At 46.7% G+C, this 25,747-nt stretch overlaps 1 protein-coding gene across 7 annotated transcripts in view; it reads right to left on the minus strand.

The window, feature by feature from the left end:
• The window catches only part of disp1 (dispatched homolog 1 (Drosophila)), a 212,072-nt gene that overhangs the window by 71,137 nt on the left and 115,188 nt on the right, over positions 1-25,747 (minus strand). The window contains exon 1 of one of the 7 annotated variants that reach the window (XM_055636201.1): positions 10,199-10,539. The exons of the other annotated variants lie outside the window; for them this stretch is intronic. The gene's annotated coding sequence lies outside the window, so the exon portion shown is untranslated. Of the gene's footprint in view, positions 1-10,198; positions 10,540-25,747 lie in introns of those variants that run through there. 7 annotated transcript variants of the gene reach the window in all.

Genomic DNA, 25,747 nt, shown 5'->3' on the forward strand with positions numbered 1-25,747 from the left:
AGGGGGGGGGGTGAGTGGGGGGGGGGGGGGGTTGAAGGGGTAGACGTTAATTCTTATTCCCCTACCTGGTCGGAGAGGCGGGGAGCGGTCAATGCCTTACCGGGTCGCCGTGCAATAAGCTCCGCAGCGCTGTGGCCGCCAACTCCCAGCTGGGGCTGCGGGCGGCGCCGGTTGTAGCTCCGACCCCGGCAACTCTACCCCTGGCTGCGAGGCGCTCCAAATCCAGCGCCGCCCGCGACCGGACGCCCGCAGCCCCAGCTCCGCAAATGTTGGGAGTCGGCGGCGTCGCAGCGCTGGGATACCAGCGGGAAGCGGGCAATGCCTTACCGGGTCGCTGTGCGGTAAGCTCCAGGGCGCTGAGGCCGCCGTCTCCCAACGTTCGCGGAGCTCGGGCAGCGGGCGTCCGGCCGTGGGCCGCGCTGGATTTGGAGCGCCGCGCAGCCAGGGGTCGAGTTGCCGGGGTCGGAGCTACAACCGGCGCCGCACGCGGCCGGACGGAGCCCCCAGCTCCGCGATGTTGGGAGTCGCCGACCAGGTAGGGGACTAAGAATTAAAGTTTACCCCTTCACCCACCCACCCCACCACCACCACATAAAATCCCTCCAAACTAACTGACTAACATTTATGCAATGATTTACAATGATTCCCCGGTCTCCGGGGAGGAGGCAGTCGCTCCAGACTTTTCAAGCCGCCCGCGCTACCTACCTAATCTACGCTAAAAATCTTCCATTCGGAAATCCGAAAATGTCCGAAATCCGACAAGTGTCTGGTCCCAAGGCTTTCGGATAAAAGGTTGTGCACCTGTATAGTATTATCTGATCTGATTTGATTGCATGTAAAACAAAAGCTTTTCACTGTACCTTGGGACACACCACAATAATAAACCTAATGCTAAACCTGGAATTAATCCTTATTTCTTTCATTTTTCTTCTGTAACGTTTCAAACCTCGTCAAAGAGAAAGCACGATATGAGAGAAGATCCAACATCACCACGAGTTGCCAGCTGAGCCTCTGCAAGGCTATGAAGGAGTTGCAGAACAGTAGGTGAACGATCAGGAATGGCTGGGTTAACATATAATGAGCATTTGAAGGCACTGGGCCTGTACCTCCTGGAGTTTAGAAGGATGAGGGGGACCTCATTGAAACTTACTGAATGGTGAAAGGCCTGGATGGAGTGAATGCGGGGAGAATGTTTCCACTTGCGGGAGGGTCTGGGAGCAGAGGGAACAGCTTCAGGAGAAAAGGGTGTACCTTTAGAAAGGAGATGAGAAGGAATTTCTTTAGTCAGAGGGTGGCAAATCTGTCAAATTCATTGCCACAAATGGCTGCATTGACCAAGTCAGTGGATATTTTCAAGGCGGAGATTGACAGATTCTTGATTAGTACGGGTGTCAGGGGTTATGGGGAGAAGGCAGGAGAATGGGGTTGTGAGGGAACGATAGATCAGCCATGATTGAATGGCGGTGTAGATTAGATGGGCCAAATGGCCCAATTCTTCTCCTAGAACTTATGAATCGATGAATCAGCGTGTGGGAATTGATCAAAGGGCTGTTGCCAGCTGCCAGTCGGCACAATGTGGAGCATACACGCATGGTAGGTGGTGCCAGGCTGCCTGGATGCCAAGATGAGCTGTACAGACTTGCAGGCAGGGGGCAGTGGGGGTGAGTGCAGGAGCTTTGTTATTTTGAACAGTGGATGAGGAGGGGCAAGTGTTAATCAGTGCACAAGGTGCCGGCACAGCTTTCCTAGATACCTCTGTTGATTGGGCAGACCAGAGAACGTTGGCTCAACATCTGAAAGAAATCAAGATTGCATCGTATTTTCACCTCTTTGAAAACTGCAGTACGGCTTATTAAGCTATTCATTTCAGATTCTATAGAGTCGGCAACAAAGACAAAGGCCAGGCGTGTCAATGCGCACATCCACTGCGTACTTCAAGCATTTGCACTTTTATCATCTAGCTCCCAGCTGCCAGTGTTTCTGATTTTTAATCAGATCTGACGTTTTATATCCAAGCACACTTCAGTTTCAAAGGTGACTTGCTATGATAATTATCTCCCAATTGATCAGGTGAAGTGGATTTGGAGGATGGACAAAAGCTGAAACAGGATTCACAGACAGAACAAGACATAAGGTGCTGGAGTAACTCAGCTGGTCCGGCAGCATCTCTGAGAACATGGACAGGTGACCTTTCGGGTCGGGCCATTTCTTCAGAGCTGCATCTGCAGTTCCTTGTGTCTGAATTTCACAGCTAGAACTTCAAGCCTCTATCTACACTGCACTTCTCACTGCATCCCAAAGCCTGTTACTGTTGCAGCAACTGACATAATCAAGGACCACTGACACCCCCGTCATTCGCCCGTTGGGCAGAAGACACAACTGCTTGAAAGCACGTACCACCAGATTCAGGAATAAGTCTCACTTGAGACTTCCCTTATCAACTCCCTTATCAGGCTCTTTAACAGACCTCTCATATGCTACAAAAATAGACACAAAGTGCTGTAGACACAGGGTACTGAAGATGCAGCTCTGAAGAAATGCCCCGACCCAAAACGTCACCTATCCATATTTTCAGAGAGGCTGCCTGACCCGCAGAGTTACTCCAACACTTCAGGGCTCGTTCTGTCCGTGAATCCTGCTCCAGCTTTTCTCCATCCTCCAAATCTCATTCACCTGATCAACTGGGAGTCAAATATCACAGCAAGTCACCTTGTGCAGTGTCAGGCAGCATCTCTGGAGAACATGGATAGGTGACGTTTTGGGTCAGGACCCTTCTTCAGATGTGTTCAGGTTGAGGCATGTCTGAAGGGTCCGGCCTGAATGTCTCCTGTCCATGTTCTCCACTTTGTATCCATTTGTAAACCAGCATCTGCAGTTTCTTGCATTTCTCATACACTGAGGATGTATTACTGAACCCCCCAGTCTACATCACTGTGGCCCTTGCATTCGTCCTTTCCATCTGCACTGCAGAAGTATATCTCTGTAGCTCTAACACTATATTTTGCATGCTTTGATTGTATTTATGTATGGATATTTTACCTGGATAGCAGGCAAAACAAAGGTTCTCACTGTACCTCCATGCACGTGACAATAATAGACCAACAGTGAGGTAACCATTAGTATTTGGATGTACTCAGCAGGCCAGGCAGCATCTATGGAGATGTGCTGAGCAATGCCAGCATTTGTTAATTTTATTTCAAATTTCCAGTCCCTGCAGTGATTTGCTTTTGTTTTTATACGAATCAAGTTGCTGCTGTACAGTCAATTGCAAAAACTGCTCAAAAGTGCAGTATGACATTACTGTCTTATTCAGACCGAAACGAGGGGTCCCAACCCAAAACATCGCCTGTCCACATTCTTCACAAATGCTGCCTGACCCACCTAGTTACTCCAGGGGCAGCACAGATGTAGAGTTGTTGCCTTACAGTGCCGGAGACCCGGGTCTGATCCTGACGGGTGCTGTCTGTACGGAGTTTGTACGTTCTCCCTGTGACCGTGCGAGTCAACACCGTACCTCGTTGATTGCCAATCACCCCCCCGGACACTCCTCCCACCGGAAAAAAAAAAATACTATGACTGTTCGCACGTAAATAGATTTATTTATTGCTCATATTTATTTCGCTCTTCTAGGGAGATGCAAACTGCATTTCGTTGTCTCTGTACTGTACACTGACAATGACAATAAAGTTGAATCTGAACCTGAATCTGAATCAGAGTCTTGAGTTTTCTCCAGATGCTCCTGTTTCCTCCCGCACTCCAAACATGTGTGTGTTTGTAGGTCAATTGGCTTCTGTATATTGCCCCGAGTGCATAGGATGTAAAGCTGCGATAACATAGAACTAGTGCACATACGATGTTTGGCTGGCGTGGACTCGGTGGGCCATCGGGATGCTGTATCTCTAAAATAAACACTTTGAGTGACAGTTAAGGGCCTGTCCCACGAGCATGCGACCGCATGCGGCAAGCGCTACCAAACCGGAAGCGGGGGCCGCGCGGAGGTCGAGTGATCCCGTACGGGTTGACATGAAGTTTGAGCCAAGTCCGTGGGAAGTTCGCGCTAGGTGTACGGCGTCAAGACGCTGCGCACGCCCATTGAGGCGGTGCGTACGGCCTCAATGCGGCTGCGGGCCGGCAGGCCGTTGCCGCTCGGAATTTTTGAACAGTGTCAGATTTTCGGAGCCCCGCGCGATGTCGGGACCAGCTCCGCACAGCTCCATACGGCTCCAGCGATCGAAGTGGGACCGGCCCCGCGAGGCCGTACGGCTCAAGCGACCACGTTAGGTCGCGCTTGCCGCTTGCAGTCACATGCTCGTGGGACAGGCCCTTAAGTTTCAACACCTTCAGCGCCACCAACTCACAGCTGCCCAGGAAGTAAGTCCAGCAAAGATGACGGATATGTGGAGCAAACTGATCCAAATACAGGCAGCAATTGATGAGATCTCAGTGGACATCAGAAGGGTAGATACAAGTGGGGGCAGCCCCAGGTCATCTGGGACATGTTGGCCGGTGTAGGCAAGTTGGGCTGAATGGCCTATTTCCACACTGTATCACTATGACTCTTATCTGCTGGCCATAACATCCTAGAATCATAAACAGAGGAGAGGCATAAAGTATAGCTCGATGCCACCAATGTCCAAACCATCCGAATCACAGAGAGATTGCTGCAAGTTTTAAAATGCACCATTTCGAAAAACATACAGGTCAGTAAAATAAAAAGGTGCATCATCATCAAGCTGGAAAGGGGGCAGAGAAGATTTACGAGGATGTTGCCAGGACTTGAGCTAGGATTTTATTCCTTGGAGCGCCGGAGGATGAGGGGTGATCTTATAGAGATGTACAACATCATGAGAGGAATAGATTGGTTAAACGCACATTGTCTCTTGCCCAGAGTTGGGGAATCGGGAACAAGAGGACATAGATTTAATGTGAGTGGGGAAAGGTTTAAGTTGAGGGGGGTAACATTTAATAGGAACTTGAGGGGTAACTTTTTTTTACACACAAATGGTGGTGGATATATGGAACTAACTGCCGGAGGACGTAGATAAGCAGGTAAAAGCATGTTAATTCCCCGGATGGCGGGACTGACATATGATGAAAGAAAGGGTCGACTGGGCTTGTATTCACTGACATTTAGAAGGATGAGAGGGAATCTTATAGAAACATACAAAATTATTAAAGGATTGGACAGGCAAGATGCAGGAAAAATGTTCCCAATGTTGGGGGAGTCCAGAATCAGGGGTCACAGTTTAAGAATAAAGGGTAGGCCATTTAGGACTGAGATGAGGAAAAACCTCTTCACCCAGAGAGTTGTAAATCTGTGGAATACTCTGCCACAGAAGGCAGTGGAGGCCAATTCATTGGATTAAGAGATTTAGTTCTTAAGGCTAAAGGATTCAAGGGATATGGGGAAAATGCAGGAACGGGGTACTGATTTTAGATGATCAGTCATGATCATATTGAATGGCAGTGCTGGCTCGAAGGGCTGAATGGCCTACTCCTGCACCTATTTTTCTATGTTTCTATGTAATATTGCAACGTTTAAGAAACATTTAGACAGGTACATGTATAGGACAGGTTCAGAGGGAGATGGGCCAAACACAGGCAGGTGGGACTTAGTGTAGATGGGATATGCTGGTCAGCATGTTTTCACACTGTGCGACTCTACCATCATCTTCCTCGCATTCTGTTTATTGTTCTAAAATATTTTAATTTTGCTGACACAGTACATCTCCATTACGATAAACACATACCCATGCAGCGTCTTGTGTCTCATAAAATATACAACATACACGATTCAGGAATGGCAAACAACTCAACATCAGCGACCAAAGGCTCTCTGAAGCAGCAGCGTCAGAACCTCTTTGTTCCTGTCCCAATGCAAATGACAATTAAACACCCTTGGCTCTTGTCTATACCAAAGCTAGATCGAAAATTTATTCCATCTGAAAACAAGCCAGATCTAGGTTTTCCCAAAAAAGAGGAAATTAAGTCTTTACATACGGCACGGTACTTTAAATATATGATTTCATCTACATGCTCAGATATTATTAAAGTTAAGTATATATGTTACCTATTTGTGCAGGAAGAAACTGCAGATGCTGGTTTAAACCGAAGATAAACACAAAAAGCTGGAGTAACTCAGTGGGTCAGACAGCATCTCTGGAGAACAGGAATAGGTGACGTTTCAAAACGTCATTTATTCCTTTTCTTCGGAGAGGCTGCCTGACCCGCCGAGTTACTCCAGCCTTTTATGTCCATCTTATGTTGGCTATTTGATTGGAAATATTTGCATCCTTCGACTAATTAGCAGCTTCTGCATGCCATCTCATTTACTGCAATACGTCTCGTTCTCCATGTTAGAGAAACAATGCCAAGTGGAGATTGGATGCACATTAACCTAATCTAACTGAATCATAGAACAGGCTCGAAAGCCTGCTCTTGCTCCGAAACTTCCTGTGCAGTCAGACCAACTCCTGGAAGATGCTCTTCCCAGGCATGTTTTCAAATTTTATATCAGATTTCAGCCACTCTGGTTTTCACGCTCGCCCATGGTGCAGGCCATGGCCACCACCAGCTACAATCACTCAACCTCGCCCTTCCCAGTAGCAGGCAGGCTCGGGAAGCTAATTAACGTCCGTTCCAGGGACAGAATTTCAACAAGGGTCACAGGTTGAGACGATACCTAATATTTCCCTGAAGTTTTGGAGGTTGAGGGGCGATGTGATAGGAATAGATAAAACTATGGGAGGCATGGATAGGGTAGACAGTTAGACCTTTTTATCCCTGGATGGAAAAATCAAATACTACAGAGCATAGATTTATGCCCCTGTCCCACTTAGGAAACCTGAACGGAAACCTCTGGAGACTTTGCGCCCCACCCAAGGTTTCCGTGCAGTTCCCGGAGGTTTTTGTCAGTCTCCCTCCCTACCTGCTTCCACTACCTGCAACCTCCGGGAACCGCACGGAAACCTTGAGTGGGGCGCAAAGTTTATTTTTCCCCGTAAAGAGTGTAGCGTGCTGCCAAAGGTTATAGTGGAAACAGATATGATAATGGTGCTTTAGAAACTTTTTGATAGGTACATGAATATGCAAGGAATGGAGGGATATGTATCATGTGCAGTCAGAGGAGATTAGTTTAACTGGGCATCATGTTCGGCAGAGATATTGTGGGCCTGAGGGCTTGTTCCTGTGCTGTACTGTTCGATGTTCCAAGTAACATCCTCAAAGACTACCCTCAAAGGGAACACTCAACATGGTGCGTGGTGCTGGGATGTTGCTTTTCTCCAGCGATTCCCTCCAGCAGTGCGTTTTGTTAACCGGGTGGAACTCATTCAAATTGCTTCTTTCTTTAACCTGTGTTTGAGTGGAAGTGGGAGAATGACCAATTGGTGCTTCTGGGCTTGAGAGAAAGATGGGGGGGGAGTGGGGGGCGAAAACGGCACCAGTTATGAACGAAAAGTTGCAAGCAATGCCCAGCCCATCGTGGGTGCTGACCTCCCCACCATCGACGGAATCTCCAGGAGGTGCTGCAAGAATCCACACCACCCTGGCCACATTCTCATTTCACTCCTGCTATCAGCCGCCTGAAAACAGCGACCTCCAGCTAACAGCCATCAGGCTCTTGAGCATCACGAACTCCAACTAAACTCCGTAATACGAACTGCCTGGGCTGCACTAGGGACTTTGTTTTGTTTTACACAATACCAGGGGTCACAGTTTAAGAATAAGGGGTAGGCCATTTAGGACTGAGATGAGGAAAAACCTCTTCACCCAGAGAGTTGTGAACCTGTGGAATTCTCTGCCACGGAAGGCAGTGGAGGCCAATTCACTGGATGTTTTCAAGAGAGCGTTGGATTTAGCTCTTAGGGCTAAAGGAATCAAGAGATATGGGGAAAAAGCAGGAACTGGGGTACTGATTTTAGATGATCAGCCATGATCATGTTGAATGACGGTGCTGGCTCGAAGGGCCGAATGGCCTACTCCTGCACCTATGTTTCTATGTTCTACGTTTCTATATTATCTATTGCGTACTGTTTACAAACTTTCTGTACAGCTGCAAGTAGGGACTTCATTCTTCTGGGATCGAACCTGGGTCTCTGAACTGTTCCGATATATATGACAATAAATAAACGCTTGACTACCCTGCATATCCACTTCTTTAATAACATGCTGGTATTCAAGATGACACCACAGGAATAGAGGTCCTTGTCTGGTCATTTGACCCCATGGGTAATCTTGAATTCCTAATCCTTTATCCCTCATCAATAGTCAAAGCCGTTGCTATCAGTGGCAACGTTTCATACAATAATAAGTACACTTCAATGCCATTGCTCAAAACCCTTACACCATGAGTATTTACAGAACATACACCAGCATTTCTTTTGAATTTCAAACACAATGAGTCAAAATTAGGTAACGCCCAATGAGATAAAATCTCAGCTAATTTTTCAAGAATATGGAAGCACGCTGCAAGATATGAACAGCACAGTACAGGAAAAGTTAGCTCTGTGATTTAATGCAATCATATCTGGGTTTCTGTGCAAAATAAAATGCTGGGCTGCGCGGTGGGGGGGTGGGTGATGTGGGGGTAGGGGACTGGAGAGGACAGGCGGCTGGAGAAGGCGATGATCTGTGGCAAGCACGGTGGGGCAAGAGGGGACAGGGGTGCGGTGTGAGAGGGTGGGTGAGGCAGGGGCGGGCGGTAGAGGGTGGGGAAAAGGGAATGGCAGCACATTGCACACCCACATGCCTCAGGAATTTCCACTGTTCCTGCGAGAATTCCTTCAATTGATTGTGGCCACCTGGTAATTTCACTCAGAGACGTCCGTCCAAGGTCCAAGTCATTTTTAAACTCCTCATCTGTCTTTGTCTCAATTTTATTCTGGTGTCCAACGTCAACATGTTTTCATTTCTATTACATGTGTAACGCTGTGACACTTGTAGTCGGGGCTGGGGCAGAATGTATACTGAGCTGCGACCTGAATGGACTCTCAGAACAGCATACTAAGAGAGAGACAGAGACAGAGACAGAGACAGAGACACAGACACAGACAGACACAGACAGAGACAGAGACAGAGACACAGAGACAGAGACAGAGACAGAGACACAGACACAGACACAGACACAGACACAGACACAGACACAGACACAGACAGAGACACAGACAGAGACACAGACAGAGACACAGACAGAGACACAGACAGAGACAGAGACACAGACAGAATGTACATAGAAAGAGATCGGGGGGCGAGGGGGGAGGAGGAGGAGGAGGAACGTAACAGCAGATGAGAGAAAGCATAAGGGGAAGAAGCCTTTAGAGAGAACATCCAGACGGGGAGGCGTGCAGATGAAAGAACTGATGAAGCAAAAGACAGATGCAATGCAATGCAATACAAGCAAAGACCAAGGCAGCAGAAATGGGGCATGCGCGCGCGCTCAGGTCAAACAGTAAAACATCTCAACTCTTTTATGCAGGCTGGAATCCCCGCTGCCTGTCACTGTGATAATCTGCTGCAGCCACAGAATTTAATGGGCTCACTGTAAACCAGATAAATGATTCCAAGACAAATTGAGAAGCAAGGTTTCTTAGGTTATCAACAAAGGTAAAGAAATAAACCATAATGCAAGAACATACATATATCAAAGAAAAATGTGGCTCGTTGATGTCCAGCTTGGCTTTTGTCGAGTAATTGAGCCATTGAGATTTTCACCGGACGAGGCTTTCTAAACGGCAGCTACTCACAGAAGGTTCTGTAAGCCTGCCTTTAAGAAGGAGGCAATAACTCAGCAGTACATTATGCCTTGAAGTGAGATGAATTCCCAGCTCATCGCATTTACTGTATCCTTCGGTTCGCTCTGCACAACCAGAGATTGAGTGGGTCCAAGGCTGCAAACTATTACAGCAGGAAGACGGACAACTCCGGCTGCGCTTCAGCGAGCTATCCAAGGACTAGGGGAACGACTGCAGAGAATTACTAACAAATGGCTCCTCACAAACGACACTCTTTCACAGCTTTTTACTGCCAAGCCTACAGGGCAAGAAATACGATCCGCGGCACTGAAGTTATTCTCCACACGGTTTGCTGCCACTTGCAGTAGCTAGTGTGCACAGTGCATTGTTTATCAGAAGCAAACACGAACTGCAGTTAGCTCCAACTTTCTAACCGTGCACCACATATGGCGAGATCCACAACTTACCTCCCTCTCCAAGCAAGTTGAGCCAAGTAGCCGTCTCACTCGCCACTGAGGCGCGGGGTCGACAGTATTGTACTGTACTCAGCACTGTAACGCTGTGCAATAACTGCACACGAGCAACGTGCCAGCAAAGAATCACAGGGGCTGACCTGGCCACGCAAGGGAGCTGAAGTCTGAATGACAGGCTTGTGCTGATCGCTGTGGGGTTGGACAGGTTGTGCACGGGGCTGCGGCTTCTAAAGCAAGGCAACTCCTCCCGCTAAATGACAGCCGAGTCCATCTGCAACTTGGTCATAGATGTTGGGCTTGATCTGAACAGCTGCCCTGCATGAAGTGGCCGCGTGCCTGAGCCCGAGGGGGAAAGGGAAGAAGGGGGAAGGCAAAAGGAAAGCAGGAAAGAGGTGCACGAGGGGGAGAGAGAGAAAAAGAGGTGGAGACATGACAGAGGTGCACGAGCACAAAGTGATAAAAGAAAGAGTGGATTGTAATAGACACAGAACAGGATCAGGCCATTCAGCCCATAATGTCTATGACGATCATGATGTCAAGTTAAACTAATCTCCTCTGCCTGCACGAGATCCATATCTCTTCATTCCCTGCATATCCATGTGCCTATCCAAAATCTTTTAAAATGCCACTAGCATATCACCACCAGGCACCCACCACTCTCTGGGTACAAAAGCTTGCCCCGCACATCCACTTTAAACTTTGCCCCTCTCTCCTTAAAGCTATGCCCTCCGCTCAAGTGAGTCGAGTCAAGAATGTTTTATTGTCACACGTACCGAAATGGAACAATAAAATTCTTACTCGCGGCGGCACAACAGATTTATTAAAACAGTCTGAGGAAGGGTCACCCATTCCTTCGCTCCATAGATGCTTCCTCACCCGCTGAGTTTCTCCAGCATTTTTGTCCACCTTCGATTGTTCTAGCATCTGCAGTTCGTTCTTAAACCTGACAATATATCTCACTTTTGTCTCGTAGACAGTCCTAGAGCACTGACATTGCTACAACATATGTTAGACAGTTTGATGCCAAAGATGGGGAAGTTGCCACAGATATACAAGTTCTTTCCTGTAATGGAGGAAACTTTTATCCAACAGTTGCCTGGATTTTTAAAAAATCAGGTTTGAGAAGGGAAAGGTCAATTTGCAAACAATTACCAGATCCCAAAGAATGCGTGACTAATTTGTAATGCCTTTGAACATCTTTTCTCATTTAAACCAATTAATCCAGTTTTGAGCCAAATCAATTGTTTTTAATTTGCCCAAAATGGAAATGCTTCAACAATGCAGAGTCTCTTTCCCCAGTTGTAAGTACTCAAAGCATTAAAGCAAAGGGCTGACTCACGAGAGGGGCTGAAAGCCCAGTAACAGGTCAAGTCAAGTCAAGTCAAGTCAAGTCAAGTTTATTTGTCACATACACATACGAGATGTGCAGTGAGGTCTACAGTTACAGTGAATTTGAGGGGGCTTTACTTTGGCTTACCTCTTATTCTTAAACTATGACCCGCGGTTCTGGACTCCCCCAACATCAGGAACATCTTTCCTGCATCTACCCTGTCCAATCCTCTAAGAATTTTATACGTTTCAATATGATCCACTCTCATCCTTCTAAATTCCTGCAAATACAAACCCAGTCGAACCATTCTTTCATCATACGGCAGTCCCGCCATCCCGGGAATTAACCTGGTGAACCTACGCTGCACTCCCTCAATAGCAATAATGTCCTTCCTCAAATTAGGAGACCAAAATTGCACACAATATTACATGCGCCGCCTCACCAGGGCCCTGTGCAACTGCAGTAGGACCTCCTTGCTCCTCAACTCAAATCTTCTCGCAATGAAGGCCAATATGCCATTATCTTTCGAAGAAGGGTTTCGGCCCGAAACGTTGCCTATTTCCTTCGCTTCATAGATGCTGCTGCACCCGCTGAGTTTCTCCAGCATTTTTGTGTACCTTGCCATTATCTTTCTTCACTGCCTTCTGTACCTGCATGCTTACTTTCAATGACCAATGTACAAGCACACCCAGGTCTCATTGCACCTCCCCTTCTCCCAATCTGACACCATTCAGATAATAATCTGCCTTCCTGTTCTCGCCACCAAAGTGGATAACCTTACTTTTATCCACATTATACTGCATCTGCCATGCTTCTGCCCATTCACCCAACCTATCCAAGTCATCCTGCAGCCTCATGGCATTCAACCCCGCAGCTCACACTGCCACCTAGTTTTGTGTCATCTTCAAAGTTAGAGATGTTACATTTAATTCCCTTGTCCAAATCGTTAATATATATTGTAAATAACTGGGGTCCCAGCACCGAGCCTTGCGGGCACCCCACTAGTCACTGCCTGCCATTCTGAAAAGGACCCGTTAATTCCTGCTCTTTGCTTCCTGTCTTCCAAACAGTTCTCAATCCATGTCAATACCCTACCCCCAATACATGTGCTCCAATTTTGCACACTAATCTCTTGCGTGGGACCTTGTCAAAGGCTTTTTGAAAGTCCAGATACACCACATCCACTGGCTCTCCGTTATCCCAGCTACTTGTCACATCCTCAAAAGATTAGTCAAGGGTCACAGTTTAAGGATAAGGGGGAAATCCTTTAAAACCGAGATGAGAAGAACTTTTTTCACACAGAGAGTGGTGAATCTCTGGAACTCTCTGCCACAGAGGGTAGTTGAGGCCAGTTCATTGGCTATATTTAAGAGGGAGTTAGATGTGGCCCTTGTGGCTAAGGGGATCAGGGGGGTATGGAGAGAAGTCAGGTACGGGATACTGAGTTGGATGATCAGCCATGATCATATTGAATGGCGGTGCAGGCTCGAAGGGCCGAATGGCCTACTCCTGCACATAATTTCTATGTTTCTATGTTTCTAAGCATGATTTCCCCTGCATAGGGTTTTTAGTCGGGACTCTATGTTTGGCCTGAAAGAGGAGAGGGGAACTTGCCGGTGTAAATAGATTGGGAGGCAGGGGATGGGGAAGGAGGATCTATCTAGCGATAGATGGAAGATAGACACAAAAAGCTGGAGTAACTCGGCGGGTCAGACGGATTCTCTGGAGAAAAGGAATAGGTGACGTTTCAGGTTGAGACCCTTCTTCAGACTGAGAGTCAGGGGAAAGAGAAACAAAAGATAAGGACAGTGATGTAGTGAGATATAGAACAAAGGAAAGATATGCAAAAATGTTGCTGCGTTTGCATTAAAAATATGCATAACATCACTGATTCCTTTTCCCCAGAGTTACTGCCTGACCCGCTGGGTTACTCCAGCTTTTTCAGTCTAAACCAGTTTCTGCAGTTCCTTCCTGCACAATGATAGGTGGATACAGGTGAGGAGGATGTTTGGCAACTAACCCTCAGTTGGGGAGGAATGGGTGGAGATAGCAGAGGTGGTGGGTGGTGTACAAAGGGCTGCAGATTCTTGTATCAGAGAGAAAGGGCAGATGGAGAGTGGAACTTAACGCGGTGAGTTGGGGTCATGGGGGGCAGGATGAGGGGATCGAGAAGGAGGGGTGCGTGGCGGAGGGGGGGGGGGGAAGAAACTGAGTGACAGAATGGGTTTGAGCCCTGAACAGCTAGATTGCAATATGAAAGTATATGTCCAGAACACATTTTCCCCTCACTTCAGCAGCAGAGCCAGCATTGAGGGGTCAGATCGGGTGAATTCCACCACAAAAATGCTGGAGAAACTCGGCGGGTGAGGCACCATCTACGGAGTGAAGGAGTAGACGACGTTTTGGGTCGAGTCCCTTCCTCAGACTGCAATGATGATTATTTAATTACTGGATTGTTGTAAAAATCCACCCAAAAACTGGAAGGATGGCGTCAAGAGTATTTAATTGCCAAATGTACCAAGAAACAAATAATGAAATTCTTACTTGCAGCAGTAAAACAAGTCTGTAAACATACTACTCATAAATAACACAATAAAGAATAAAAGTTCAATAAATTTAAAATGCAATATTACTGTTTTTCATAGAGATGGGAGAGCTGCTGTCTCGCAGCTCCAGAGACCCAGGTTCAACCCTGACCTCGTGTGCTGTCTGTGTGGAGTTTGCACGTTCCCCCTGGGATCGCCACGTGCTCCGGTTTCCTCCCACACTCTAAAGATATGTGGCGTCTGTAAATTGCCGGCCCGTGTGTAGGGGTGGAAGAGAAAGTGGGATAACTTAGGACTAGTGTGAACAGGTGGTCGATGGCGGGTGTGGACTTGGTGGGCTGAAGCACCTTATATGGTGTATCTCTCAACTGAACCCATTGCAATGAAGAGTGAGAACACAAGAAACTGCAGATGCTGCAATCATGAGCAAAACACTGTGTTCTGGAGGGTCAGGCAGTATCTGTCGATAGATAATGAATCTGGCCAAGACCCTTCTGACCAGCAGCAAATGTCATTTACTCTGAACACCTCTGTTAAATGGCCCAGGCATTTGTTCAGGACAATTAAGATGGTCAATAAATTGCTCGCTAAACAGCAATAAATGTTCAAACACATTTCAGTTAATGATGGGATAATTGAAATTCCCTACTACAGTAATCTTATTGCCTCCGCACTTCATGAAGATTTATCTACATAAAGATTAGATTGGAGCGGTAGCGCATGGAAAGAGAAACGATATCTGTCCTCCAGAGATGCTGCCTGACCTGCTGAGTTATTCCAGCACTTTGTGTTTTTTTGTAAACCAACATCTACAGTTCCTTGCATCTACAAAATAGTTCACAGGCCAGGCAGTAGAATTAGAATTTCCTTGATTGTCATTCAGACCTTACGGTCTGAACGAAATTTCGTGCCTGCAGTCATACATACAATAATACAATAATAAACAAGAATAAACACAAATTAACATCCACCACAGTGAGTCCTCCAAGCACCTCCTGACTGTGATGGAGGCAAAAATCTTAGGGCTGCAGTCTCTTCTCTCCTCTTCTCCCTCTGCGCTGAAGCGATTCCCCACCGGGCGATGGTACAAACAGTCCCGCGGCTCACCGAACCCCGCAAACGGGCCGGCTCAAACACCGCGGCCCGGGGTGGTCAAAGCTGCCGCCCTCCAGTCCATTGGACGCAGCTGCTGGCCCGCGGCTGAACCCAGGACTCAGGTCATAGCCGCCAGAACGCCGTTCCAGCCACCGGAGCACCGTTCCAGCCCTGAGCCGGATCGCCCTCACGCGAGTGCCATTCCACCCTCGAGCTGGGCCGCTCCGACGGGAGCGCCACAGCCCCGAGCCGGACCACCCTCCTCCTCCCCCACATAAACACAACCTAAAAACCAAAAACTTAACTAGACAAAACGAAACAAAACAACACAAAAAAGTAAAAACAAACGGACTGCAGGCGAGCCGCTGCTGCCAGGGCAACGCCGCCACTTCCGGACAGTAGTGACAGAGGGAGTTAAAACTCCACTTTCAGAAGTGTTACGATGATCTGAAACATCAACTCTATTTTGAGATATTTTTTTTGTTTTTTTGGCAGATTGACAGCATTTCCATTTTTTTTGCTTTCCAATCTGCCTGGGAACGTCACCTCCATTTGTTCAGCAGCAGCAACGTTAGCAATGCCTCGATCAAGTGTAGCTGACGTCACACTGACCCGGAATCAAAATGGATTCCATCCGATCTGCAATCCTTGTGCTACCTGAGCCACTGGTGATGCCCATCAGAGAAGTTTTTAAACAGATGATGAATATCTGACCTACTTGCACAATCAATTGCACAATCAAATCTTCAGCAGAGTTTAATTGAAACATAGGGACTTTCGACACACCTTTAACGACTTCTGGGCATCCCAATGCGTTTTACTATCAATTAGGAACTTATGCTCTATTGTGATATAGGAAACAAGGCAGCTAAATTACACACAGCAAGATCCCACTTTCAAATGACCAGATAATTGCTTCATAAAATGTTAGTTATTGAAGGTATTGAATATGGCTCAGAATCCCACAAAAATACAATTGTAATCGCTCTATGCAATCTTTTACAGCTACACGAGGCCAGGTGGAATGTTGGTTCATTGTACAAGTGGAAACGATTTAGGGGGTATGGAGAGAAGGCAGGTACAGGATACTGAGTTGGATGATCAGCCATGATCATATTGAATGGCGGTGCAAGCTCAAAGGGCCGAATGGCCTACTCCTGCACCTATTTTCTATGTTTCTATGAAACACAACTAAATATCCACAAACATTGGGGAGGGGCACGTTTGTATAAGGCCGAAACCCTTCTTCAGTAAACTTGAAGGGGTACACAAGGATTCTTCACGATGTGTACCAGGATGAACTCAAATCTTCAAAGGTCTTTTATTGTCACGTGTACCAATTAAGGTACAGTGATATTCGATTTACCATAGCCAAATTAAAAAAATGTTAAAAAGGCAACACGACACAGAACTACATAAAAGTTAACATAAACATTCACCACTGCGGATTCCCCACATTCCTCACTGTGATGGAAGGCAAAGTCTAATCTTCTTTCCTCTTGAGTTATAAAGAGAGGTTGGATAGGCTTGGACTTTGTTCCCTGCAGCATAAGAGGTCGAGGGGTAACCTTCTAGAGGTATACAAAATCATGTGAAGCATAGATAGGTGAATGTTCACAGTCTTTCTCCCATGGTGTAGTAGTCCAGAACTAGGTTTAAGGTGAGAGGGGAAAGATTTAAAAGTAACTTAGGGGCAGTTTCTTCACGTGGAGGGCAGTGCATACGTGGAACGATCTGACAGAGGAAGTGCTGTGGCAACTACAATCTCGGAGAATAGCAGGTACCCAGACAGTTGCAAGGAGAGGAATGATTTGGAGGGATAGAGGACAAATGCAGGTAAATGGGTCTAGCTCAGCTAGAAAACCTGCTTGGCATGGACAGGTTGGGCAGAATGGCTTGCAGCACTCAATAATTCTAAAAATATTGCATTAACATTTCAAGTATAGATCTATTCTGGCAATGAACTATCTTTTGCCATTTGAAAGACCACAAATCCAGCCGCATGTTAGCCTCAGGTTTGAATATCTTGGCTATCAGACTGAAGCCAATGCAGATAATTCTGACCTCCCACAGGATAGAGTAATGAAATTAATTTAAGTCATAAACTAAACTGTATAGGAAAATAAAGACCTTGGAAAAGACTCCAAAGAAAAATCCTATTAGCCAACAGGGGCTCGAAGGGAAATATTGTCTCACCTTTCAAAATAAAGTCATAGCCAAAATTAACACAGATTTCGCAAGCCAGGTGGAAGACTTGGTCCTCTAATTCAGTGTGAAAAGTGAAAATAGTTCAACAGTGTGTATCACTTACAAAATACATTGCAGTAGCTTGCACAAGGTAGTCTGATGTACTGCCAAGTCCACAACGTTTACCACAGAGAGAACAAGAGCAGCAGCCACAAACGATAACCGCCTCCGCAGGCTCCTTTACTTTAGACTGTAGAGATACAGTGTGGAAACGGGCCCTTCAGCTCACTGGCCAGCGATCACCCCATACACTAGCACCATCCTACACACCAGGGGCAATTTTAACCAAAGCCATTCAACCTACAAACCTGTGCGTCTTTGGAGTGTGGGAGGAAACCGGAACACCCAGAGAGCGCGGTCACAGGGAGAAAGTACAAACCCAGTACTGACAGCACCTGTTGTCAGGGTCGAACCGCGCTCTCTGGTGCTATAATGCCCCTGTCCCACTTAGGAAACCTGAACGGAAACCTCTGGAGACTTTGCACCCCACCCAAGGTTTCCGTGCGGTTCCCGGAGGTTGCAGGTGGTTGCCTGAGGTTGCTGGTAGTGGAAGCAGGTAGGGCGACTGACAAAAACCTCCGGGAACCGCACGGAAAACCTTGGGTGGGGCGCAAAGTCTCCAGAGGTTTCCGTTCAGGTTTCCTAAGTGGGACAGGGGCATAAGGCAGCAACTCTACCACTGCGCAACTGTGCCGCCACACCATGGGAACACCTTCAACTTCAGCACCGGCTCGCCACCATCGCAACGGCAATGAGGGATAGGCAATGGATACTAGCCTCGCAGGCAACATGGAGACCCCTAAGATGAATGCCATTAAAAAATGATCAGCTGATGCTCAGTTCCCGTTTTTAAATCTTATTACAGGTCCATATCCCGCTAAACCTTTCCTATCCATGTACCTGTACAAATGTTTCTTAAACGCTGTGATAGCACCTGCCTCAACTATCTCCTTTGGCAGGTACACAAAAATGCTGGAGAAACTCAGCGGGTGCGGCAGCATCTATGGAGCAAAGGAAACAGGCAACGTTTCGGGCCGAAACCCAAAGGAAATAGGCAACGTTTCGGGCCGAAACCCAAAGGAAATAGGCAACGTTTCGGGCCGAAACCCAAAGGAAGTAGGCATCTACATCTGGCATCTTGGCATTGCATATTGTGTTCCAACTGCACATCAACTAGATGTAGATCATGCCCGAAACGTTGCCTATTTCCTTTGCTCCATAGATGCTGCTGCACCCGCTGAGTTTCTCCAGCATATCTGTGTACCTTTGATTTTCCAGCATCTGCAGTTCATTCTTAAATACCTCCTTTGGCAGCTCATTCCTCACACTCACTGCCCTTTGCGTGAAATAGAGCAGCTAACTTCCACGATGGCAACACAACGAGGAAGGGGGCATGCAAGGTGGCTCCAGGGCAAACATGCAACCTGCATGGACAAGAGAATGGGAGCAAGGTCACAGTGCTTGGGACGACAGATGGCGCAATGGGCTAAGTGTTCGGCTGGCAACCGGAAGGTAGCCGGTTCGAATCCCGCTTGGAGTGCATACTGTCGTTGTGTCCTTGGGCAAGACACTTCACCCACCTCTGCCTGCGTGTGAATGTGTGTGAGTGACTGGTGGTGGTCGGAGGGGCCGTAGGCGCAGATTAGCAGCCACGCTTCCGTCAGTCTGCCCCAGGGCAGCTGTGGCTACAGAAGTAGCTCACCACCACCGAGTGTGACTGAGGAGTGAATGAATAATGCGATGTAAAGCGCCTTGAGTATCTAGAAAGGCGCTATATAAATCCCATCCATTATTATTATTATTAGTGCTGCCACGGAGCGGCCGAGGACGAGCCTAGGTGGACGGGCCACGTCACCGAGATCTAATGGGGACCCGTCGTGAGTGGACTGCCGAGAACTAAGGGGTACACCCCGAGAGCAAAAGAGGACCCAGCGTTGGGGTGACGCCGAGGACTAAGGGTGGGGTGGGGAACAAAGGGGTGAGTACTTTTTGTACTTTTGTTGGCGCCTTTGTGGCAGCTCGTGTATTTTCTATGCAAAGACAAAGAATTTCACTGCACCAATTAGGATACAAATGACAATAAAAGTATCATCACATGTTAGGGCACCTCCACACCTTCGCCTCCACTGAACGAACGCCTCTGCTCACAGCGTCAGAGGGAGAGCAAGGAATTAAAGGTGAAAGATCAGCAGAAACCGCGAGAGAGCTGCTCCCACACCAATTATACAGGGTGGTTCATTGAGGACAAACACACAAACCTCCACCGTAAGCAAATAAGGTAACACGCCTTATTTCCTCGATTGAACGCCACAAACAGGCCAGTAGCCTTGTTTATAATTATTATTGTCATGTGTACCGACGCACAGTGAAAAGCTTTTTTGTTGCGTGCTTTCCAGTCAGTGGAAAGACTATGCATGATTACAATCAAGATTCCTTCTAGCAGGCAAACCAGACCATTTCCAAAAGATTTGGTCTTCATTTATCGACTTACTACAAGTATAAGGTGCAACAGAATTCTGAAAAGAAATGGTTTCAGGACCTGATGAGGGGGGGGGGAGGAAACATACGAAGTTGGTATTTCCCTTTTAGCTCTTTTTTTTAACTTTTAACATATTTTCTGTTTTCTTTGTATCTTTTTCCTTTTCGATGGCTTCTTAACTTTTTTTTTTCCAATTCTTTGTGTCTAAGGGTCTTTTTTTGATCACTTTCACACACTCACTATCCCATCTCATTTTCTTTACTTTTCTTCTTTGTAAAGTTTAAAATATGAAGTGGTACAAGAAATGTATTATGTTATTTTTGGCTTATATTATTGTAATGTACACTACTTCTAATAAATAAAATTATTTAAAAAATTAAAAAAAATGATTACAATCAAGCCGTCCACAGTGTACAGATGCAGGATAACGGGTACAACGTTTAGTGCAAGATAAAGCCCAGTAAACTCCGATTAAAGATAGTCCGAGGGCCTACAATGAGGTAGATGGTAGGTTCAGGATCACTCTCTAGTTTAGGGGTTCCCAAACTTTTTCATTCCGTTTATCCATGGCAACTTTAATAGCTCATAACAATGTTATTTCACTTATTTCTGAACAACTAATGATGAACAGATACCGGTATACCAGAACCAAACACAGTCAGTCAATGAAAAAAACTATGTACAAATCCAGAATTAACAAATTTACCCCCTGGGGGTAAATGTACCCCTGGTTGGGAACCCTTGCTCCAGTTGGCGATAGGTTGGGCCAGTTGCCTGATAACAGAGTAAAAGATGGAGTAAAAGATCCCGAGGTGGCTCAGTGACTTTATTCCCATTTTCTTATCCGTGTGGGATGTCTACTTCCCCCTGGAGCCACATTCCATGTCATTGCACATTGAAAGCTGATGCGAGATACCTGAGGAGTATGTAGGGCAGACGAATAACATAGAACAGGGAGACCTTGGAGTACAAGTACATAGTTCTCTGAAAGCGGCCACACAGGTAGACAGAGTGGTGGAGAAGGCGGGGAAGGCAGGTACACCTGCCGTCATCGGTCAGGGCAGAGTCAAGTCAGGTCACAACTCTACACACTATACGGGACCACACTTGGGAGTATTGTGGGCAGTTCTGATCGCCCAGACGAAGCAAGGATGTCTTTAAGCTGGAAAAGGTGCAGAAAAAATTCACAAGGATAATGTCAGTACTGGAAGACTTGAGTTATAAGGAGAGGCTGGACAGGCTGGTTTTATTTTTAAACCTGGAGTGTAGAAAGCTGAAGGATGACCTGATTGAAGCATGCATAATGATAAGGGGTGCAAATAAGGTGAATGGTCTTTTTCCCGGGGCAGGGGGTGTAAACTCAAGGACATCGACTCAAGATGAGAAGGGAAAGATATATATAGTGAGGGGCATATGTTCCCACACAGAGAGCGGTGGTTTGTGGAACAAGGTGTCAGAGGAAGTAGTTGAGGCAGTTCTAATTACACCGTTGAAAAGATATTTTATGAATAGAAAAGACTTTGTGAGGGGCGCGGGCCGGGTGTGGACAAATGTGACCACTTTTCATGGATCATCTTGGTCGGCATGGACAACCTCGGCTGTAGGGCCCATTTCTGTGCGTGTGACTCAATGACTCCATAGCTTGGTCGGAGATGTAGGTTTTAAAGAGCATGCAAGAGCTCTCACGTAGAGAGGACAGGGAGATAGAGACTTGGAGAGGGAATTTCAAAGCTCGAGAGTTGTGGCAGATGCAGGCACAAGTTAAGGTTCGATGATTGAATTTGGGAGTGATTGAGGGACCAGAATTAGGCAACAGACAATAGGTGCAGGAGTAGGCCATTCGGCCCTTCGAGCCAGCACCGCCATTCTATGTGATCATGGCTGAGCATCCCCAATCAGTACCCCGTTCCTACCTTCCCCCCATATCCCCTGACCTTTAAGAGCCCTATCAAGCTCTCTCTTGAAAGTATCCAGAGAACCGGCCTCCACCGCCCTCTGAGGCAGAGAATTCTACAGACTCACAACTCTTTGTGTGAAAAAGTGTTTCCTCATCTCCGTTCTAAATGCCTTACCCCTTATTCTTAAACTGTGGCCCCTGGTTCTCGACCCCCCCCCCAGCATAGGGAACATGTTTCCTGCCTCTAGCGTGTCCAAACCCTTAATAATCTTATATGTTTCAATAAGATCCCCTCTCATCGTTCTAAACCCCAGAGTATACAAGCCCAGCCGCCTCATTCTCTCAGCATATGACAGTTAGGAGCATTAGTTCTCTCAGCATATGACAATTAGGAGCAGAGAATTGATGGGAGATGAAGGCTGACACTTGATTCCCTCGTTCTTAGTTCTGCTGAAGGATCCCAGGCCAGAATCATAAACAGTTTCTCTTCACACAGAGCATTTCCAGCATTTTTGTTTTTTTAAATTTCAGATTCCCAATAGTGTGCAGGATTTTTTGATTTTATTTTCACGGCAGATTATAGATTACAGCAGGAGGGAGGAGCGAGGCAAGGGGAGAATTGAAAGTAAAGATGATAATGTTAAAAAATGGAAACATTGCCTAAATGGGAATCAATGTAATCAGGAACGTGTAGGAGGGTAAGCGGCTGGTGTAAGTAATGAGGCAACTCTGACTAACTACGACCTGAAATAAACCACAGGGGAACTTTACGACCATTCCACATCCAGTGCAATACTTAGACAGAAAGCTAAACTGGAATTCTAGGAAGTAGCAGGCAGTTTTCGCCTGCTACCTTGATATATTTCTGCTGATGTGACTGTTGGCATGTACAAAAAGCAGCCGCCTGTGAATGGGCACAGCTAAAATTAGGATTGTTTTGATGTACACTGAAGTGTGAAGCCGGCAGCTCAACAGATTCAAGATGAGACAAACAAAACGCAAGTGTTGGGAAGTTGACCAGATAGACTCCAAAGCAGGTGCATCAGCATCTGAAGAGAAAATAGTGGGGAACAAACAGTGTGAGGGTTTGGAGGAACTCTGCTTGATTGCGGGTGGGGAGGAAGAGGGGATCTCCAACATCCAACCCTTCAACCCTTTCTATCTCCGCTGACCTTCATAAATTCACAAGCTCATGGAGCAGAATTAGGCCCAATCGGCCCATCATGTCTACTCAGCCATTCAATCATGGCTAATCTGTCTTTCCTTCTCAACCCCATTCTCCTGCCTTCTCCCCTGACACCCGTACTAATCAAGAATCTCTGCCTTAAATATATCCATTGACTTGGCCTCCACAGCCGTCTGCAGCAATGAATTCCACAGATTCACCACTAAAGAAATTCCTCCTCATCTCCTTCCTAAAGATACATCCTTTTATTCTGAGGCTACGGCCTCTGGTTCTAGACTCTCCCACTAGTGTAAAGATCTTCTCTGCATTCACTCTATCCAAGCCTTCATTGTAAACCTGCTTGTCTTCCATGACACGCAGCGGAGGTTTAACAGCATGCTTCCTGCAGTAGAGAGTATTAGCTAAAAGGAGAGGTGGGACAGAATGGAATCGTTCTCTCTGGAACATCGGAGACTGACGGGAGACCTGACGGAAATATATATAATTATGAGAGGCTTAGATAATGTAGACAGTCAGAACAGTGCGCACACTTGGGTGGGCAGTGGAGGAGGAGGGGTGGTGGGCATTACATGAAGCTGGGGAATTCAATGTTCACACTGTTGGGTTGTAAGCCGCCCAAGCGAAACATGAAGCGCCGTTCCTGCAGTTTGCGTAATGCCTCCCTCTGGCAATGGAGGAGACGCCGGACAGAAGAGGCAGTGTGCGAATGGGAAGGGAAGTTGAAAGGGTTAACAACCGGGCGATCCAACAAGCCTTGGCGGACCGAGCGTGAGCGTTCGGCAAAACGTTCGCCGAATCTACACGTGGTCTCGCCAATTGTAGATTGGCCACATCGGGAACAGCAAATGCAGTAGACGAGGTGAGGAGATGACAGTGAAAGAGGAACAGCACTTAGCTAGCTGGTCCAGAGATAGTACTCAGAAATGGTCCCTTCTCATTTGGACTACGCAGTTGCAGCGTAGGACCAATACACAAATAAAAACATTTCTTCCATCGAACGTGTCCAAAGACAGGCAACTCGATTTGTTACTAACACCTATGAGAGAGAAGCGAGTGTCACCAAACTTCTGAATTCTCTGGGGTGGAACCCTCTCCAAGACAGACGTGAAGCTCACCGTTTGACCTGTTTTTACAAAATGTTAAATGGTCAGCTCGACAGAGACTACAAGACCTACACCTAACCCAAACCAATTAGGAGCAGACGAGGGCATTCGATCCAATTTGTGGTCCCAGCTACAAAGACAGGTGTGTACAGCAATTCATTCTTCCCCCGTACAATTAAAGCATGGAATAATCTCCACCCTACTATAGTTACCCAACCAGATGCAACTAAATTTAAAGTAGCTCTTTCTTCCCAATAACCCTTTGTGGCTTAAGCCCTCCCTTCACCACCTCCAGTTTAAATTCCATTTGGAATATTTTGGAGGACCAAGAAACCAAGAACCAAGAACCTTCAACCCACTGCGCGAATGGCAAACCTCCAGGACCTACCCCAAGTACAAGCATTAGCCCTGCAGTCTGCCACTCATTGGTGTTTAAAGAAATACCTTCCCGTGAATCCTGGGAAAGTGTGCTGACTTGGAGAATTTCAGCACGTAGATATTAATACAGCACTTGAGTTTTATTTAAAGCAATATTTGTTCCTGCTCAGCATTAAACAACCCTACTCACTGATAATAACACTTGAAATAGTTTGCAGCAATGATGAAACACAGCAAAACCTGCATCTGCAGCATCTTTAACATTGTAAACTATTCCAGTGCGCCTCTCAGGTGCATTATCAATAAAATTTGGCGCCATGCCACGCAAGAAGATATTACCGCGGATGATCCAAACCTTGTCCCAAGGGATAACTTCTAATTGTATTCTGGGACGATAACACAATCAGAAATAAATTGCTAAAATAGGAGGCCATTCGACCCATTCCCCTGCCATAGAGTGGTGGAGTCATACTGCATGGAAATAGGCCCCAACTTGCCCACGATGCCACATTTGCCACAAGATGCCACATTTACGCTGGTCTCACATGCCCATGTTGGGCCCAAATCCTTCTAAATGTTTCCTATCCAAATACCTGTCCACAAATGTTGTTATAGTACCTTCCCCAACAACCTCCTCTGGCAGTTTGTTCCATACCCACTATCCTCTGAGTGAAAAAGTTGCCCTTGAGTTCTTATTAAATCTTGTCCCTCATCTTAAACACGTGTCATCATGTTTTTGATTCCCGTACTCTGGGTAAAAGACTCACCCTATCTATTCACCTCGTGTTCTTGTGTAAGATACACCTCTATTAGATCACCCCTCATCCTCCTGCACTCCAAGGAATAATGTCCTAGCGTACTCAATCTCTCCCGAAAGCTCAGGCCCTCAAATTCCGGCAACATCCTCGTAAATCTTCTCTGCGCGCTTTCCAATTTATTGACAGCCTTCCTGTAGGGAGGTGAGCAAAACTGAACATAGCAAAACTGAACATAGTATTCCAAATGCGGCTTCACCAATGTCTTGTACAAGCTGCCAGCTGAGAATCAACGGTAGACACAAAATGCTGGAGGACCTCAGCGCGACAGGCAGCGTCTCTGGAGAGAAGGAATGGGTGACATTTCGGGAAGGGTCTCGACCCAAAACTTCACCCATTCCTTCTCTCCAGAGACGCTGCCTGTCCCGCTGAGTTACTCCAGCATTTTGTGTCTACCTTTGATTTAAACCAACGCAGTTGAGAATCAACTCTGCATCCTAATCCCATCATCCAGCGGCAGGTCTAGA

This window comes from Leucoraja erinacea, chromosome 5 (assembly GCF_028641065.1).
Source record: "Leucoraja erinacea ecotype New England chromosome 5, Leri_hhj_1, whole genome shotgun sequence".
Classification (NCBI taxonomy): domain Eukaryota; kingdom Metazoa; phylum Chordata; class Chondrichthyes; order Rajiformes; family Rajidae; genus Leucoraja; species Leucoraja erinaceus.